The following is a 19,775-nucleotide window of genomic DNA, read 5'->3' as shown; positions in this document are numbered from 1 at the left end:
CGCCACCGATGGTCAGCCGCGGTTAGCTGACTGTACCGGGATGCCGCATCCACAGCCACTCTGTCTTGGAGGATTGAGCTTGAGCCTGTTTCTCCCCATCCAGACCCGTCGGCCTCCAGGCACCGGGACAGCACTTGATAACCGTTGGGGTGGTCCGGTGTGGAAAAGTACAGCTGGGTGTCATCCGCGTACAGCTGGTACCTCACACCGAACCCACTGATGATCTCACCCAGCGGCTTCATGTAGATGTTGAACAGAAGGGGCGGGAGGATCGATCCCTGCGGCACCCCACAAGTGGGGGGCCTCGGGCCGACCTCTGCCCCCCTGCCAACACCGACTGCGACCGGTCGGAGAGATAGGAGGAGAACCACCGATAAACGGTGCCTCCCACTCCCAATCCCTCCAACCGGCGCAGCAGGATACCATGGTCGATGGTATCGAAAGCCGCTGAGAGGTCTAATAGGACCAGGGCAGAGGAACAACCCCTATCCCTGGCCCTCCAGAGATCATCCACCTGCGACCAAAGCCGTCTCCGTGCTGTAACCGGGCGGAAACCGGACTGGAACGGGTCTAGATAGACAGTTTCATCCAGGTGTAAGGAAACTGATATGCCACCATACTCTCAACAACCTTCGCATGGCGGGTTGGAGACGACGATAATTACCTAAAACAGCGGGTCCAGGAAGGCTTCTTGAGGAGGGCCTCACCACCGCCTCTTTCAAGGCGGCGGAAGACACCTCCACCAAAGAAGCGCTCGTAATCGCCTGGAGCCAGCCTCGGGTCACCTCCTGCGTGGCCAGCACCAACCAGGAGGGCACGGGTCCAGTAAACATGTGGTGGCATTCAGCCTCCCCAACAACCTGTCCATGTCCTCGGAGCAACAGGGTCAAACTCATCCCATAAAATGTCACCAAGACCACCCTCAGCCGCTCACCAGATCACCGCAATCTTGGTCCAAACCATCCCGAAGCTGAGCGATTTTATCGTATAGATAACGTTAAACTCCTCAGCACGTCCCTGCATCGGGTCATCCCGCTCCCCTGGTGTAGGAGGGAGCGGGTCACCAAACAGGGCGGCTGGGCGGTTATCTGCCGATGCAATGAGGGAGGCGTAGCTCGCCTCGCTTCCCTCAATGCCACTAGGTAAGTCCTAGTATAGGACTTCACTAGTGTCGATCAGCTTCTGAGCGGCTAGACCTCCAGGAACTCTCTAGGCGTCTTCTCCGGCGCTTCATCCTCTCAGCTCCTCGGAGAACCAAGGAGCCGGTTGGGACCTGCGCCGGGTCAGAGGCCGCAAAGGCACGACACGGTCTAAGGCCCCGCGCTGCCCGTTCCCAGGCCGCAACAAGTTCCTCAACCGAGCCGTGAGCCAGACCCTCAGGAAATGGCCCAAGCTCCGTCCGGAACCCATCCGGGTCCATCAGGCGCCTGGGGCGGAACCAACGTATCGGCTCCGCCTCCCTGCGGTGGTGAATGGCGGTCAGAAAGTCTAGGCGAAGAAGAGAGTGATCTGACCATGACAAAGGTTCAATGACTATTTCCTTTAAGTCCAGATCTCTCAACCACTGACCAGAGACAAAAATCAGGTCCAGAGTGCCACCCCCAATGTGAGTAGGGCCATCAACTACTTGGGTCAGGTCCAAGGCTGTCATGGAAGCCATGAACTCCCGAGCTGCCGTCGATGGCGAGCGGAAGATGGCAAGTTAAAGTCCCCATGACTAAAAGTCTGGGGTCTCAACTGCCACCCCAGCCAGCACCTCCAGGAGCTCGGGCAGGCGGCTGTCACGCAGCAAGGAGCCAGGTACGTGACCAGCAAGCCCATCTGACACCTATGACCCCACCTCACAAAGAGGATTCACACCCGGCAATCTGAGGTACAGTGGTCTCCCTCGGCTCTAGACTCTCTTTAATAACAACCGCCACCCACCACCCCTACCCTGGGCCTCGGCTGATGGAATGCACGGAAACCCGGTGGGCACATCTCGACCAGGGCACGCCCCTTCAGTGCCCAACCAGGTCTCCGTGCGCCTATAATATCCGCGGCACCCCTGAATCTGATCATGTATTAGGGGGCCTTATTGGCCACGGACCGTGCGTTGCATAACATCAGGCGAGGCCCAGGCTCTGAGGTCTTGACCATCCGGGGACGGGAGAAGGGAGGATCGGGCGCGCGATCGCCTGCAGACATCGCGCGCCCCCAAAACGATGCGGTCCCCCTTCCGCCATATCTGCCCCTCCACTTACCGTGCAAATGGAACCACCCTCACCAAAAGGAACGTAATCCCCCTATAACCTCCAGACCCATTACTAAACCGCCACGAGCGCGCAGGACTGGCTCCCCACCCGGCGGGCTACTCCCAATACCCGCCCTAACCCTCCCACCCCTCCCGATGGGTTCTCTCCCCTACCCGTCAGATCCCTCCCCCTCCCAACTCTTAAAATCCCATTAAAACTCCCTTAAAAATTTCTTAAAACAACTAATTAAAAGCCCCTAAGCCTCCTATTTTAGCATGCCACCTCTCGGGCTCCAAAGCCCGTCCTCAAGGTGGGCCTCGATAGTATGGAGGCCAAACCCGAGAGGGGCGTCTCGCAGGGCAAGAAGGTCAGCCGCCGTAAACGTTCGCATCACCAAGAAAGTCCGGCAGGAGGCCCATCCTGGGCCGGTCAAGATGGTAACAGATGATACAGTGACCACAACCGGTCTGTCAGTCAGTCCTGATGGGAAGCAGTCAATAGTGATCCTCGTGGGGTAGAAAACAAAACCACTCATTCAGTCAGTTCGCCACCCACCTATAAATAGTCAGGGGTGGACTAAGGAAGAAGGAGAGGGGGGGGCGGACCGATGGTAGAGATGTTAAACAGGCCGTCCGCCACCTTGAAGCGCCGAGGTAGGCCGCCGCCACCGGCCACCTCCGCCCGGCCGTCGTCACCAAAGCGTCCCATCGCCGCCGCATGAGGCCACCGACATCCCCCCCCAACTAGGAAGGGACGCCAGTCACTCCCCCCCCGCCAGACGAAAAAGCCAGGCCGCCACCGCCAGAAAACCAACAAAGGCCAACGGGGCCCGGTAGGCCCTCCAGATCTCCACTGGGCCTCTTCCGGGCTCGGGGCTCCTCCCTCGCCCCTGAAGTCGCCGTCCTCCATCTTCCCCCACGACTGAAGCCCCCTCCATGAGGGCGGGGGATCTAAGGGGGCCCAAGATGCCAAAGGCCCCCCCCGCCGCCGTCGCCGCCGCCGCCAGAGTGCCAAAAAGGGCCGGCGGCAGCCAGGCAAGCCGCAGACCGCCCAGCAAGCCGCCCGGCTAGCTGCCAGGGCCGCCACCGCTTCCTCCCACGGGCGGGGTCCAAGGGGGCCTGGACATCAGTGACCCCCCGTCGCCGTCGCTGCCGTCGCTGCCGCCGCCGCCGCCGCCGCCGCCGCCAGACCGCCGAAAAAGGCCGGTGGCAAGCCGCGATCGCCCGGCAAGCCGGCAAGCCGCCCGGCCAGCCGCCATGACCACCGCTGCAGCAGGACGCTCCGGGGCTCCTCCCAACGCCCCCCGGAGTCGTCCTGCGCCAGGTCACCCCTCCTCCGGGTGACTGGAAGCTCCTCCATCAGGTCCGGGGGCCCAAGATGTCACCAAGGCCCCCCCCAGAACCGGACAGGGCCCGAAAAGGCCCACTGCCGCTCCCCCGATCAGCAGGGCGGCGCCATCTTGGACATGCTCATGCTATAACGCTAATCAGAAAGGAAACATTAATGTCCGTGTTTATTTACAGGGAAATAGTGCAAGGCATTTCTCTGGGCCATTGCCTTTGAGCGAAGGTCTGCTTTTAAGATTTTATTTTTATGAATGAATTAGTTTATACCAAGGAATCTGAGTGTAAATCAATGACTCCTTTGTAGGGGGAAAATAGTCCTCGGTGTATTTGTTTTGTTTTGTTTTGTTTTGTTTACATTTATACCCCGCCCTTCTCCGAAGACTCAGGGCGGCTTACAATGTATAAGGCAATAGTCTCATTCTATTTGTATATATATTTTTTTTACAAAGTCAACTTATTGCCCCCCCAACAATCTGGGTCCTCATTTTACCTACCTTATAAAGGGTGGAAGGCTGAGTCAACCTTGAGCCGGGCTCGAACCTGCAGTAATTGCAGGCTTTTGTGTTCTAATAACAGGCTTCTCTATTGCCTGAGCTATCCTGGCCATTTATTGTGGCATTTTAAGATTTTGCAATGCAGGAAGTCCTTAACTTTCAACAGTTCCTTTAGCATCTGTTCGAAGTTACAACAGCACTGAAAAAAGTCAAGCATTTTTCACACTTAATGACTGCTGCAGCATCTGTTGCGTGGCCATGTGATCAAAATTCAGCCACTTGGCATATGGCTCGTATTTATGACGGTCGCAGTGTCTCAGGGTCACTTGATCCCTTTTTGCAACCTTCTGACAAGCAACGTCAGAGAAGAGCAACTATGATTAGGGGACTGGAGGCTAAAACATAGGAAGAACGTTGCAGGAATTTGGGTATGACTAGTTTAATGAAAAGAAGGACTAGGGGTGGCTTGATAGCAGTCTTCCAATATCTCAGGGGCTGCCACAAAGAAGAGGGAGTCGGGCTGTTCTCCAAAGCACCTGAGGGTAGAACAAGAAGCAATGGGTGGAAACTCATCAAGGAGAGAAGCAACCTAGAACTAAGGAGAAATTTCCTGACAGTTAGAACAATTAATCAGTGGAACAACTTGCCTGCAGAAGTTGTAAATGCTCCAACACTGGAAATTTTTAAGAAAATGTTGGATAACCATTTGTCTGAGATGGTGTACGGTTTCCTGCCTGGGCAGGGGGTTGAACTAGAAGACCTCCAAGGTCCTTCCTAACTCTGTTATTATTATTATAAAGTCGATGGGGTGAGTTCAGTTGAAAAATCTAAAAACAGCATTCTAGGAAGACAATAAATCACCAAGAACAATGATGCATTCATAAAATTATCAAAAATCAAGCTCAGTTTTGTGGATATTCCTAATCCATTTTAGAAGTTTGAAGGATATGAGATCTTGTGAGAAAAGAAATATATCCGTTGGAAAGTTGCAGGTAATAAGCCCAAGGAGTGGGCTTGCAGGCCTCGCTGAACCAAAGTTTTAAACGAACATAATTGCAAAATGTTCCAGACATATTTCTAACGCGCTGACTTGTGGTGCTGCGTTTTCTGCAAAATATGTACATGTACGGGTATATTTAGAGCAGGAAGAATGAGATGTCGGGAAATGAAGAACTGAAAGTAACAAATGGCCAAGAGCTTCAAATGTACAGAGGTGTTTGCACTATGATGGTCAGTAAGAATGTAAGAAAGACAGAACAAGGAAGTGAAACTATGGAATGCATATGTCAGTTAAAAAAGAAGTATAAGAAATGTGGCTTGAAGTGAGAATGGTGTCTTTTGCCCAATAGCCAGTGGTGGGATTCAGCCAGTTCGCACCACTTCGGGAGAACCGGTTGTTAACTTTCTGAGCAGTTTGGTGAACTGGTTGTTGGAAGAACTCATTAGGGCAGAGAACCGGTTGTTAAATTATTTGAATCCCACCACTGCCAATAGCTATCCTTGATGAACGTATCTTTTCTTTTATGTACACTGAGAGCATATGCACCAAGACAAATTCCTTGTGTGTCCAATCACACTTGGCCAATAAAATTCTATTCTATTCTATTCTATTCTATTCCTTGAAGGAACTGCTATATCTCTGGACCCAATTGCAATGGTTTACTGATGTAAGTTTTGTTGTGAAATTGCATTGCTATGCCGGCTATTCATGTTCCAAATTGCTCATGAAATAAACCTCTGATCTTAAAATAAGATTTATTGCTTGTGGTTTGTCTGTGTTCCTCTTTATTGGGATATTTTTTATGACAGATCATATCTGCAGCTTTGCAAAGATTTCTAAAAGTTCCAAAGAACTTCGGTGTTCCTTCCTTTTCCGTTCTCCCTAACAGGGAACAAAAATACTTCTTCATCTGAAGGGGCTAATAATGTAGCAAGGCGTTTCTTATATTAACATTCAAAAGGGTTCTTTTTTTCTTTTTCTTTCTGTCTTTCTTACATTGCTTAGTAAAATCTTGGAAGTGAAAGTTTTTTAAACTTTGCATTGTTTTGATGCATCAAAACACAGGCACACAGGGCTCGACTTACAGCAGTTCGCTGAGTGGCCATTCGAAGTGACAACGGCATTGAAAAAAATGATTGATGACCATTTTTCACACTTACGACCGTTGCAGCATCCCTTGGGTCAGAATTCAGACGCTTGGCAACTGACTCGTTATTTATGACTGCTGTGGTGTCCTGGGTTCAGATGATCCCCTTTTGCAAACTTCTGACAAGCAGAGTTGATATGGGGAAGCCAGATTCATTTAACAGCCATTTTATGAATTTTAACAACTGCAGTGATTCGCCTAACAAATGTGGCAAGAAATGTCATAAAACAGGGCAAAACTCACTTAGCAAATTTCTCACTTAGCAACCTTCGTTTTGAGCTTAGTTGTAGTTGTATGTTGAGGACTAACTATATCGTCTCTGATATCATAAAATGCTCCCCTCTCTACTTCTTCTGGATATAGTCCACATAAGGATAATCCTCAATTTACGACTACAAGTGACCCCAAAACATCCATTCCTGAGCAGGGCACTTGTTAAGTTAGTGTTGCTCCATATATCGTGGCAACCAAAATTGGATGCTGTATTCCAAGTATGGCCTTACCAAGGCCTTATAAAGTGGTATTAACACTTCATGTGATCTCAGATATGGTGGATTATGCAGAATATTTTGAAAAAGAAGATAAAGTTTACGCCACAATTGTTTTTACTAGGTATAATCACGGATAATAATAGATATATAATAGAGATTAAATAGAGATATAATAGAGACTAAATTAATATTGAACTTAATATCAGCAGCGAGACTTTTGTGGCGCAACATTGGAAGAAAGAAGAACTACCTACAATTGAAGAATGGACACTTAAAAAGTTTCAAACTTAGCAGAAATGGCAAAAATTTCTGCGTATTTGAAAGACTACTCACAAGAACGATATATAGTAGAATGGAGAAAATGGATTGATTATATTCAAAATAAGTATCAGACTAAAAAGTATCAAATAGCTTATGAGTGATGGTAGGGAATGTATTGTATTTGTGTATTTGCTTAAAAGGGGAAAGGGGAGTTAAGGGATCCATGGGGGAGAAGGGATTATGGGATATGGTTTTTGTAGTATTTTAGCGTATGTTTGTTAGATGTTATACCCTGTATTTTGCTCTGGGAAGTCTCGGGGGGGGGAGTGGGGGAGGGTGAAGGGCGAAATTTTTTTTTTAAAAAAATTGTCTGTTGTAAAACTTTTTCAATTAAAAAAAACAACACTTCACGTGATCTTGATTCTATCCCTCTGTTAATGCAGCCTAGGATTGTGTTGGCTTTTTTGGCAGCTGCAGCACACGGCTGGCTGATATGGAGGTTGGAGAAAAGTTAGAGGATCGTCAAGAAAGGTTAAAGTTATGCAGGTAGTCCTCGACTTACGACCATCACTTAACAAGGACAGATCAAAATTATGATGGGAAAAAGTGATTTACCACTGGCCCTTGCCCTTATGAGGGTTGCAGCAGCACCATAAGACAAACATTCTTATTCTGATGCGATCATCATTTGCAGATTTCCCAGGAGGCTTCCAACTAGGAGAGTCGATGGGGAAGCTAGTTTGGCTTAATGACTGCAAGGTTTGCTTAACAACCATGGCAAAAATAGGTCACAACTTACTTAATGACCTCACCGCTTAGGGATGGAAATTCCAGCCTCGGTTTTAAAAGTCCGTAGAGATTCTCAGTCCTCCAGGTCATGGTTGTCCCAAAGGTAATTTTTCAGGAGGAAACTGGATTTTCTTTGTGTTTTTTTTTCTTTTGAAGATGTTTCGCTTTTCATCCAAGAAGCTTCTTCAGCTCTGACAAGATAATGGGGAATGGAAGGATTTGTACTCCTTGCAGACAGATAAACCTCCAGGTGCTTCAAGGACCCTCTGAAAAAGGATGCAAATGACCAGCTGTCTGCAAGGAATATAAATCCTTTCATTCCCCCACCATCCAGTCAGAGCTGAAGAAGCTTCTTGGATGAGAAGCAAAACATCTTATACCACCAGGCTAGAAAACTTAGAACTCCGTCGACTTCGACAAGACCTGAGTTTAACACATAGAATCATCTATTGCAATATCCTTCCTGTAAATGACTACTTCAGCTTCAATCGCAACATTACAAGAGCAAAAAATAGATTCAAGCTTAATGTCAACCGCTTCAAACTTGATTGCAGAAAATATGACTTCTGCAACAGAGTTGTTAATGCTTGGAACTCACTACCTGACTCTATAGTCTCTACTCAAAATCCCAAAACCTTCAACCAAAAACTGTCTACTATTGACCTCACCTCATTCCTAAGAGGACTATAAGGGGCGTGCATAAGAGCACAAAAGTGCCTACCGTTCCTGTCCTATTGTTCCCTTTCATTATATCAGATTAATATAGCTAACGCATATTCTTTACTTTTATATATATATATATTTTTTCTTCATGATATGTTTTTTTTACTTATGACAATGTTTGTGTATACTGTTGTGACAAAATGAAATAATAAAAAAAAAAAGAAAACAAATAAGGCAGTCCAGTGGGCTCCTGAAAGAACGCCTTTGGCACAGTCTCAGTTCTGTTTGTAAGTTAAGCATGCTGGCTGGGGAATTCTGGGAGCTGAAGTTCCTACATCTTAAAGCTGATTGAAAACCACATTGAGGGATGAATGCAGAGAGGGTATTTAGCCAGTTCGTACCGGTTTGCCTGTACGCAGGTGGGCCCCCCTCACCTGCCCACCTGCCCCAGCATTATGCCACTCTATTTAGGTATGTTTTTGAGGCTGGGCACATGCGTGGAAGACCTGGTGCATGTGCAGAAGGCAGGCGTGTGCACGAATTGGGCGCGTATGTGAACGCCAAACCGGTAGTAACATAATGTGAAGCTCTCCGCTGGATGGATGGTTGGTTTTTTTCGTTTCAAAATCCTTCAGATCCTCTTTCAAAGCAAAATTCAACTCAGTTTAATTTTTCTGTCCATCACCTCCGAGGTTATCCAGAGGGCTCTGTTTTCCTTCAGCCCGCAAGGCTTGCAAGAGAGTGGAATTAAATTACTGAAAGTTTCATGAATGCCTTTACGGCCAAAATCCTTCCCGGCCTTCTTCTGTGCCAGATCGTCTTCCCTCCTGCTCTTGAGTCAATGCCACGGAGGCCGAACAGAACATAATTTTCTGCAAAAAAAAAAAAAAGAGACGGTTGAGGACTCGGTGCTCTGCCGGTCCATTGAATTTCAACCTCCCCCTCTCCAGAGAGAGAGAGAAAAAAAAATGATGATGAGAGGGAAGAAAGAGACTGCGGCAAAAACAATACACCCCCCCCAAAAAAAGTCTTTTTCCGAGTCATTCCTACCCACAGGCTGTGGGACAACAATAGCAACACACTAATGAGTCAGATCTGTGTCATGGGACCACACACTGTGACCCACATAGGAGCTGCTGGCAAACTGGGTCTTGATAAAGGAGAATATTTGTAGTTCGGGGTTGACCTGAGGGGTCCAGAGGGGTGGTCTCTGAGTTCGGGTGTTTTCCTGCAGACGTTTTGTGACCCTTCTTTTTTTTTTAATTTGCATTTATATCCCACCCTTCTCCGAAGACTCAGGGCGGCTTACACTATGTTAAGCAATAGTCTTCATTCATTTGTATATTTATATACAAAGTCAACTTATTGCCCCCAACAATCTGGGTCCTCATTTTACCTACCTTATAAAGGATGGAAGGCTGAGTCAACCTTGGGCCTGGTGGGACTTGAACCTGCAGTAATTGCAAGCAGCTGCTGTTAATAACAGACTGTCTTAGTCTGTTGAGCCACCAGAGGCCCCTTCTAGGCAACAGAATCAATGCTAGAAGGGAGTGGGGTTTGCAGGGAGGAGGAGTTGGAGGAGGAGGAGGAGGAGGAGGACTGGGGCTCAACTCTGTGAGGTGGGCTGGGGATGAGAGAGGTTCAAAATAACCCAGCCAGGTTTCATGGCTAAGATAGGACTAGACTTTACCGTCTCCTAGTGATTGACCAAAATCACTCAGCTGGCTTTCATAGCTAAGACAGGTCTAGAACTTACCATTACCTGGTGATTGGCCGAAAGTCTCCCAGACAGCTTTCATGCCTAAGGTGGGACTAGAACTCACCATCGCCTGGTGGTTGGCTCAAAATCTCCCAGCCAGCTTTCATGGCTAAAGTGGGACTAGAACTCACCATCGCCTGGTGGTTGGTCCAAAGTCACCCAGCAGCCTTTCTCACCATTTCCTGTTTTCTAGCCTGATGCTTTAACCATTAGGCCGAACTGACTCTGTGCCTGTTACACAATCAGACAAATTAGAGCATTTTTCTTACACTTTTTTTACAGAAAGAGTTAAGAGACCAATTTAAGATAACCAAGGAACTGACTTACACAGATCTTCGTAATAACCTCCCATGTTTAATGTTGAAAGCACTGAGCAAATATTTAGGTAATCCTTAGCAGCAAGGGAGATAAACGGAAGGGCGGAATTTGTTATACATAGTGTTTGTGTGTGTTTGTGTAAATAAAGATGTAATTTTTAACTTCCCTTTTATTAATAGCCGTTGATCTTCTGCTTCGCTCTTGCTATCTTTATGGCTGGGCAATCACCGTTTAAATACTCAGCTACAGCTCGTGCAATAAAAAGAGGTCGAAAAATAAAAATGGCCAGGAAAAGAAAAATATAAAGAATTTAGTGGCGTATCACGGGTCACGGTGTCTATTAAACGGCGGAAAAATGGAAGGTGGGGAGGACTCACGACCCATGAATGCCTTTTTGGCACACATCTATACTGCACATGAAAAACAGAAGAGAATTTCTGTGGCTAAGTGAGACAGTTCTTAACTGAGTTGCGTCCCACTCTACAACCTGGATTCAGAGGAGGGCTTCACAGAATTTAACAACTGGTTCGCCCAGAATCGAAAATGTGAGCGCACATGCGCGCTGCATCAAAAACACGGCGATTGTATAAGATGGGATAGCACCAAGGCGAGTGGGATGGTCCAGCCGCTGGCTGTAACTACCAGTTTGACCGAACTGGTCTGAACTGTGTGAATCCCATCCCTGCCTGGTTTGCAATTCCACGATTGCTAATTTGAAGATCTAACCCACCCCACCCCGGTCAGGAATCTCATTCTAAGGCTTTGAACCAGTGGTGAAATCCATATTTTTTTACTACCGGTTCTGTGGGTGTGGCTTGGTGGCGTGGCGTGGCTTGGTGGGTGTGGCAGGGGAAGGATACTGCAAAATCCCCATTCCCACCCCGCTCTGGGGCCAGCCGGAGGTGCTATTTGCCAGTTCTCCGAATTGCTCAAAATTTCTGCTACCGGTTCTCTAGGACCTGTCAAGAACCTGCTGGATTTCACCCATGCTTTGAACGCTACAGGTAATCGTCGAGTTGCAACGATTCGTTTAGTGACTGCTCAAAGTTACGACAGCACAGAAAAAAGTGACTTATGACTGTTTTTTATACTTGTGACCATTGCAGCACTTCCAGGGTCAAAACTGAAACACTTGGAAACTGGCATATATTTGAGATAGTTGTAGCATCCTGGGGTCATGTGATCATCTGTTGCGACCTTCTGACAAGCAATGGGGAAGTCAGATCCATTTAACAACCATGTGACTAACTGAACAACTGTGGTGATTCACTTAACAATTGCTTGTCAGAAGGTCAGAGAAGGGGATCGCGTGACCCCAGGACTCTGCAACCGTCATAAATGTGAGTCAGTTGCCAAGCATCCAAATTTTGATCACGTGACCATAGGGGCGATGCAATGGTCATAAGTGTGAAAAACGGCCGTAAGTCACCTATTTTCGGTGCCGTTCTAACATCGAACTGTCGCTAAATGATGGTTATTACCAGAAAAAGCTAAATTTCCAGAATCAAGAAAGAGATTTTTATTTTATTTTATTATTGTAAAAACTCCAACACTGGAAGTTTTTAAGAAGAGATTGGATACCCATTTGTCTGAAATGGTGTAGGGTTTCCTGCCTGGGCAGGGGGTTGGACTAGAAGATCTCCAAGGTTCCTTCTAAGTCTGTTATTCTATTCTATTCTATTCTATTCTATTCTATTCTATTCTATTCTATTCTATTCCATTCCATTCCATTCCTTTCCATTCCATTCCATTCCATTCTATTCTATTCTATTCTATTCTATTCTATTCTCTGTCTAAAACTAAGACACACAAGTTAAAATCCTAAGTATTTGAAAATAAAACTCAAATACTAAATTATTTGGATGGATTTTGGGGCGATGCTCGCAGGCTGGCTAAAGATATTTCAGTTCTCTTTTTGAAATGTCTTATTTCATTTCGCCTCAGTGGTGTCAGTGTGCAGTGAACTCCGCATTCAGAATTTTAGTTGAAAAAACCTTGGGGAGAAGAGAAGGCAAACTCATTCTTTATAGCCCAGCCTTTATTTTTAACCTCTTATACAAATCTATCAATACAGATAGTCCTTGATTTACAACAGTACACTTAGTGAATGTTCAATGTTACAACAGAATAGAATAGTAGAATAGAATTTTTATTGGCCAAGTGTGATTAGACACACAAGGAATTTGTCTTGGTGCATATGCTCTCAGTGTACATAAAAGAAAAGATATGCTCTTCAAGAATCATAAGGTACAACACTTAATGATAGGGTACAAATAAGCAATCAGGAAACAATATCAATATAAATCGTAAGGATACAAGCAACAAAGTTACAGTCATAAGTAGAAGGAGATTGGTGATGGGAACGATAAGATTAATAGTAGTGCAGATTTAGTAAATAGTTTGACAGTATTGAGGGAATTATTTGTTTAGCAGAGTGATGGCCTTCAGGGAAAAACTGTTCTTGTGTCTAGTTGTTCTGATGTGCAGTGCTCTATAGCGTCGTTTTGAGGGTAGGAATTGAAACAGTTTATGTCCTGGATGTGAGGGATCTGTAAATATTTTCATGGCCCACTTTTTGACTCGTGCAGCATACAGGTCCTCAATGGAAGGCAGGTTGGGAGCCATTGTTTTTTCTGCAGTTCTAATGATCCTCTGAAGTCTGTGTTTTTCTTGTTGGGTTGCAGAACCGAACCAGACAGTTATAGAGGTGCAAATGACAGACTCAATAATTCCTCTGTAGAATTGGATCAGCAGCTCCTTGGGCAGTTTGAGCTTACTGAGTTGGCGCAGAAAGAACATTTTTTGTGGTGCTTTTTTGATGATGTTTTTGATGTTAGCTGTCCATTTGAGATCTTGCGATATGATAGAACCCAGAAATTTGAAGGTTTCTACTGTTGATACTGTGTTGTCAAGTATTGTGAGAGGTGGAAGTATGGAAGGGTTTTTCCTAAAGTCTACCGCCATTTCTACGGTTTTGAGTGTGTTCAGTTCCAGATTGTTTTGGTTGCACCACAAGGCTAGTCGTTCGACCTCTCGTCTGTATGCGGATTCGTCATTGTCTCGAATGAGACCGATCACTGTTGTGTCATCTGCAAACAACGGCACCGAAAAAAGGGACCGTTTTTCACACTTACGACCATTGCAGCATCCCCACAGTCATGTGATCAAAATTTGGATGCTTGGCAACTGATTCATATTTATGACGGTTGCAGCGTCATGAGGGTCACACGATCCCTGTTTGCAACTTTCGGACAAGTGACGTCAATGGGGAAGCCAGATCCATTTAATAATTGTGTGACTCACTTAACAGCCATAACGATTCCCTTAACAACTGTGATAAGAAAGGTCATAAAATGGGGCATAATTCACTTAACAAGCATCTCCCTTAGCCGCCAAAATTTTGGCCTCACTTGCACTTCGTGAGTCGGGGACTAACCGTAATTACTCAAAGAATTATTCAACAGGGCACTTTCAAATAAAGCCTCATGAAAGCCATAGAGATTTGTACCTATGAAGATGACAATTTAACAGCAGGTATAAAGTACACAAAGAAATTGTCACTAAAATTAGAGAACGAGATCTGATGCTCCTTTGGTGCAGAATAAAAATATCTTTATGGCTGGAGCCACAGATATGAAAATTTCAGATGTCAAATTTAGCAAAGCAGCCCGGAAGACGCCAAGTTAAGACTTCAGGGAAATTACATTCTTGCTGTTCATTCTATACAGATAGTCCTCGACTTACGACCATAACTGAATCACAGATATTTCCACTGCTTAGCAAGTGAGATGACTGAAAAAAAGGTGACTTATGACCGTGTTTCACACTTACAAGCATTGCAGCAGCCCCATGATCACCTGATCAAAATTCAGCTCAGCAACTGACTCATATTTATGACGGTCGCAATGATCCGGGGTTAGATGATCCCCTTTTGAAACTTCTGATGACCAAAGTCAATAGAGAAGCCGGATTCACTTAATGACCATGTGACTCCCTGAACAACTGCTAGTGATTCACTTATACAGTGTGCCAAGAAAGGTTGTAAAGTGGAGGAAAACTCACGGAACAAGCGTCTCGCTTAGCAACAGACATTTTGGGTTCAATTTTGGTCGTAAATCGAGGACTACAAGATTTTATTCCCTGCTGTTCTCTTTCCCTGTTGCTGAGAGTTTATTAATACTGAAATGGAGTTTAAATTGACTCTTATTAGATCGATTCCGAACTAGATAATGTGATTTCAAAGCAGGGCCATAAATCTTTTAAATGAAGATACTTTATTGAAATTTCAAATCTTCCCTTCTTTTAGTGACTCAGTTGACTCCAAAACAATTTTCCCATGGCCCGTTAAGAGAAGAACGAGGGGATATGGGATCAAAGGGAAAAACAGATGCTCTGGGGGAGCTCTGAATTTTTTTAAAACCCCCATGTCTTTGGAATCAGTTTTTTCAGTCCACAGTGAAAACAACAACAACAACAACAACAACAACAACACAGCAATAGCTTTGGAACAAATGGGATGGCACAGGTGTCAATAAAAGGGGGGGGTGTTCCCCAGAATTCCTCAAGGAACAGGAAGCTACCAAAATGGAGAAATAGGAAGAAAATTCACTTGCATTTGGGATGAAGGAAAAATGTGTTAGTCCTGCCTGTTGCAGATTGATGGCCTTTTGTCCTTCTTCCTCTCTCCTCTCCCCTCCCTCCCTCCTTTCTTCCTCTCCCTTTCGTTTCCTTTCTCCTCCCTTCCTCTCTTCTTTCTTCCTCCATCCTTTTTTCTTCCCTTCTTCCTCCCTCCCTCCCTCCCACCCGCTTTCCTTCTTTACCTTCTTTCCTTCCTTCCTTCCTTTATCCATTTCACCCTCCCTCCTTCCTCCTTTCCTTTCCTTTCCCTTTCCTTTCCCTTTCTTCCCCTCTCCTTCCCTCCCTCTCTTTCTCTCTTTTCTTAACTTCTCCTTCCTGCCTGCCTGCCTTCCCTTCACTTCCTCCCTCCCTCCCTCCCCTTTTCCTTTCCTTTCCTTTCCTTCCCTTCCCTTCCCTTCCCTTCCCTCCCCTCTTTTCCTTTCCTTTCCTTTCCTTTCCTCTCCTCTCCTCTCCTCTCCTCCTCCCTCCTTTCCTTTCCTTCCCTTCCCTTCCCCTTCCTTTCCTTTCCACCTTCTCTCCCTCCCTCCTTCCCTTCCTCCCCTCCCCTCCCCCTCTGCATCACAGCAAAAGGCATCCAGGAATTTAGTATTCAAACACTTCCCTCTTTCCATCTCACCGAGCAGCGCAAACAAACAGCCTCCCCTCCCCACTAATGATGGAGCCATCAATCTCTGTGATTCAATGCGGTTCTGCCCGATGGGGGAAGATTAAAATTCTGCCACTAATTTTGCTGGGCCCTGCCGTCCTTCCCCCTCTGCCCGCCAACTTAGCAAATGGCAAAGATCGGTATGCGGAACTTTCTGAGTCAGACTAAACAATTTATCCCAAAGTTTCCGGTTGTGTTACATTCATCAAAGGCGGTCCTCGACTTACGGCCACAACGGAGCCCAAAATTTCTGTCGCTAAGCAAGGCAGTTGTTAAGTGAATTTTGCTCCATTTTACGACCCTTTCTTGCCACGGTTGTTAAGGGAACCACTGTAGTTGTTCAGCTAGTGACACGGTCGTTAAGCGGAGTGCTTGTCAGAAGGCCGCAAAAGGATACCTATCACGTGAGCCCCCGGGACACTGCGACCGTCATAAATACGAGTCAGTTGCCAAGCATCCAAATTTTGATCACGTGACCACGCGGACAAAGGTCAAAGTTTGGAAAAAGGTCATAAGACTTTTTTTCAGTGAGTTGCCTAAATTATTCCAGGGAAATTATAAGGCAGTGGCAGATTATAGGTAATCCTTAATTTACAACATTTCATTTAGTGACTGTTAGAAGTTATAGCAGTGCCGAAACGAAGTGAGTTATGGCCATTTTTCACACTTACGACCCGTTGCAGCATCCCCATGGTACGTGATCAGAACGCTTGGCAACCGACTCATACTTAAGACGGTGGCCCTGCCCCAGGGTCACGTGATCCCCTTTTGTGACCTTCTGACAAGCAAACTCAGTGGGGAAGCCCGGTTTGCTTAACAATTGTGTGATCAATTTGACAAATGCAGTGACTCTGGGTGGCGAGAAAGGTCGCAAAAAAGGGCAAAGCTCGCTTAACAAACGTCTCGCTCGGCAGCAGAAATTTTGGGCTCGACTGGTCGTAAGTCGAGGACCGTGTGCATGTTTTCAACAAGCAGAGTGATTTTTTTTTTTTCTTCCCAAGGAGAAAAGAAGAATTGTACGGGGGAGTGAAGGATGGAAACAGCTTCCTACGAAGGAGGCAGGGAGCTAAGCCCCGATTGTCGTTTGCTTAATGAGCTTGTTTTTCCTTTTTGTTAGAACTAATTAAAAAATGTTTTCTGTTATGGAAGCTTTTTACTGGAATGTGGGGGGGGTGTTTGGAAATGATCCTCCCTCCCTTCCCCTCCCTCCCTTCCCCTCCCCTCCTTTTCTTCCCTTTTCTCCTTCTACCTTTCCTTCCTCCCTCCCTCCCTCCCTCCCTCCCTTCCTGTCCATCTTTCCTCCCCTCCCCTTAATTTCCATTCTTTTTCCCCTTTCCTTTCGTCCTACTTTCCCCTTTTCCTTCCTTCCCCTTCCTGCTTCTCCTTCCATTCTTCCTCCCTCTCTTCTTTTCTCTCTTTCCTCCCTCCCTCCCTCCCATTAGTTTCATTCTTCTTCCTTCTCCTTTTCCTCCTTCCTCCCCTTTCAGATTCCTTTCTTCCTTCCTTCCTTCCAGATTCCTTCCTTCCTTCCTTCCTCCCTCCCTCCCTCTCTCTTCCCTCCCCTTCCAGTTTCCTTCCTTCCTTCCTTCCTTCCTTCCCTCTTCCAGATTCCTTCCTTCCTTCCTTCCTCCCTTCCTCCCTCCCTCTCTCTTTCCTCCCCCTTCCAGATTCCTTCCTTCCTTCCTTCCTTCCTTCCTTCCTTCCTTCCTTCCTTCCTTCCTTCCTTCCTTCCTTCCTTCCTCCCTCCCTCCCTCTCTCCCTCCCTCCCTTTCCTTTCTCTTCTTCCCCCTTCCTTCCTTCTCCCTTCACTCCCTCCCTTCCTGTTGCCTTATAACCATATTTTCAAGGAAGGAACCTGGATTACTGCATGTTCTGGGTTCCAATCTAAGCATGCTTGTCACTCCATGTTCTTTGCCGTTTGCACAGTTGTGTGTGTACACAACGCAGGGAAGCTGATGCTGGATATTTCCTCCCTGTAAATAAGTTGCAACCGTTGTAAAAAAACGGCAAGAACCTGATAAAAACTCCTTTTAAAAAGTGGGAAAAGTGAAACCTGTTTAATTGTTTTAAACTGAAATTGAAATCATGTTGCCCCTCCCCTCCCCCCCAAAAAAAGAAAATTGAAAAAGAAAAATTACAGGAGAAAATTGCCAAGCTCCATAAGTGGGGCATGAAGTAGATTTGTTCTCTTTTTTCAAAAAATCTTTTTTTCAAACACTCCAAAGCAACACTAATTTATGCAAAAGAACACATGCTGAGTAATGCGGATTGAGTCAATTGGAGGAAGCTGTTAACGTCTCATGAAGGTGCTGCGTGGGAATGTGGCTCGGCCCACCATGTGTTCAATTACAATTTTCCTCCTTCTGTTCAACTAGGGTAGAATATTATCAATAATCAAGATAATTTAAAAAGGGCCTGGCCCTTTTAAAAGCCAGAAAACTTGCAAGAAAGAAACCATGTTTTTTTTTTATTCCTCGTCTGCAGAGGTGAGTTTTAGACCGGAGTTTCTCCATCTTAGCAACTTTAAGATAGGTGGACTTCAATTCCCAGAATCCCCCAGCCAGCCAACATCCAGGGAAGCAGGGATTAATTCCAAACAACCAAGCAGAAAATTTCCTAATCACAGAACTACCAAGGAGAAAATCATGAGTCCACCAACAATGGCAATGCCAAACTAGTATTTATAAACAAGAAGCAAACACCATACTCCCTGATGATGATGATGATGATGATGTTACCTAGTAGGGTTATGAAACATTGCAGGAAAACAACCACGCTCAGAGAGCATCAAGGACAATACAGAGAAGAGGGGAAATTTTAGCAGCAGCTGCCAAAAAAGCCAACACTGCATAAACAGAGGGATAAAATCAAGATCGCGTGAAGTGTTAATACCACTTTATAATGCCTTGGTAAGGCCACACTTGGAATATTGCATCCAGTTTTGGTCACCACGATGTAAAAAAGATGTTGAGACTCTAGAAAGAGTGCAGAGAAGAGCAACAAAGATGATTAGGGGACTGGAGGCTAAAACAAGTTGCAGGAACTGGGTATGTCTAGTTTAATAAAAAGAAGGACTAGGGGAGACATGATAGCTGTGTTCCAATATCTCAGGGGTTGCCCCAAAGAAGAGGGAATCAAGCTGTTCTCCAAAGCACCTGAGGGCAGGACAAGAAGCAATGGGTGGAAACTGATCAAAGAAAGAAGCAACTTAGAACTAAGGAGAAATTTCTTGACAGTCAGAACAATTAATAAGTGGAACGACTTGCCTGCAGAAGTTGTGATTGCTCCAACACTGGAAATTTTAAAGAAAATATTGGATAACCATCTGACTGAGATGGTGTAGGGTTTCCTGCCTGGGCAGGGGGTTGGACTAGAAGGCCTCCAAGGTCCCTTCCAACTCTGTTGTTGTTATTGTTATTGTTATAAATTCGGGAAATTTTTAAGAAGAAACTGGATAGCTACTTTTCATGGGTGGTCAAATTGCTTAAGATAGTATGAAGAATGGTCATTTTTGGACCATTTTTTCAGGGCTGTGGTAACTTTGAATGGTCACTAAACAAATGGTTATAAGTTGAGGACTACATGTATATGGAGAACAAGGCTGGTTTTTCTGAATTTGATCCAGTTTTTGAGAGCAACAATATCGATTAACCCAACCTTGAGATAAGAAAAAAAATTGCTCTCTGGCTAGCCCAGAGATTCAACCTAGTGAAACCTGAATCTCAGCTTAGTAAATACTAATTTTTGTTAAAAAATGAAAATTGGGTGACCGGACTGAGAATTAATTAGGTCTAGAAGGGACAGCGCCACGGAGAAAATAAAAATAATGCAATTATTAAAAAGAAACACGTATTTTTCTTCTGTAGCTGAATGACTTTGGAACTAAATGAATTTTATTTTAACTGATTTTAAATTTTCAAATGAAACTAAATGAACTGTTTTAAACTGTAAATCTCACTTAGCAGGTAAACAAACTCAGCTACTCTCAA

At 45.6% G+C, this 19,775-nt stretch overlaps 1 protein-coding gene across 4 annotated transcripts in view; it reads right to left on the bottom strand.

The window, feature by feature from the left end:
- The window catches only part of ADCYAP1R1 (ADCYAP receptor type I), a 187,799-nt gene that overhangs the window by 24,129 nt on the left and 143,895 nt on the right, over positions 1-19,775 (bottom strand). The window contains exon 18 of one of the 4 annotated variants that reach the window (XM_058181026.1): positions 8,875-9,297. The exons of 1 other annotated variant lie outside the window; for it this stretch is intronic. The gene's annotated coding sequence lies outside the window, so the exon portion shown is untranslated. Of the gene's footprint in view, positions 1-8,874; positions 9,298-13,385; positions 13,592-17,641; positions 17,760-19,775 lie in introns of those variants that run through there. 2 more of the 4 variants (XM_058181028.1, XM_058181024.1) reach the window with 2 other exon arrangements.

Source organism: Ahaetulla prasina, chromosome 4 (assembly GCF_028640845.1).
Source record: "Ahaetulla prasina isolate Xishuangbanna chromosome 4, ASM2864084v1, whole genome shotgun sequence".
Classification (NCBI taxonomy): Eukaryota; Metazoa; Chordata; class Lepidosauria; order Squamata; family Colubridae; genus Ahaetulla; species Ahaetulla prasina.
Note: the sequence above shows the minus strand (reverse complement) of the source record. Positions and strands in the feature narration are given on the sequence as shown.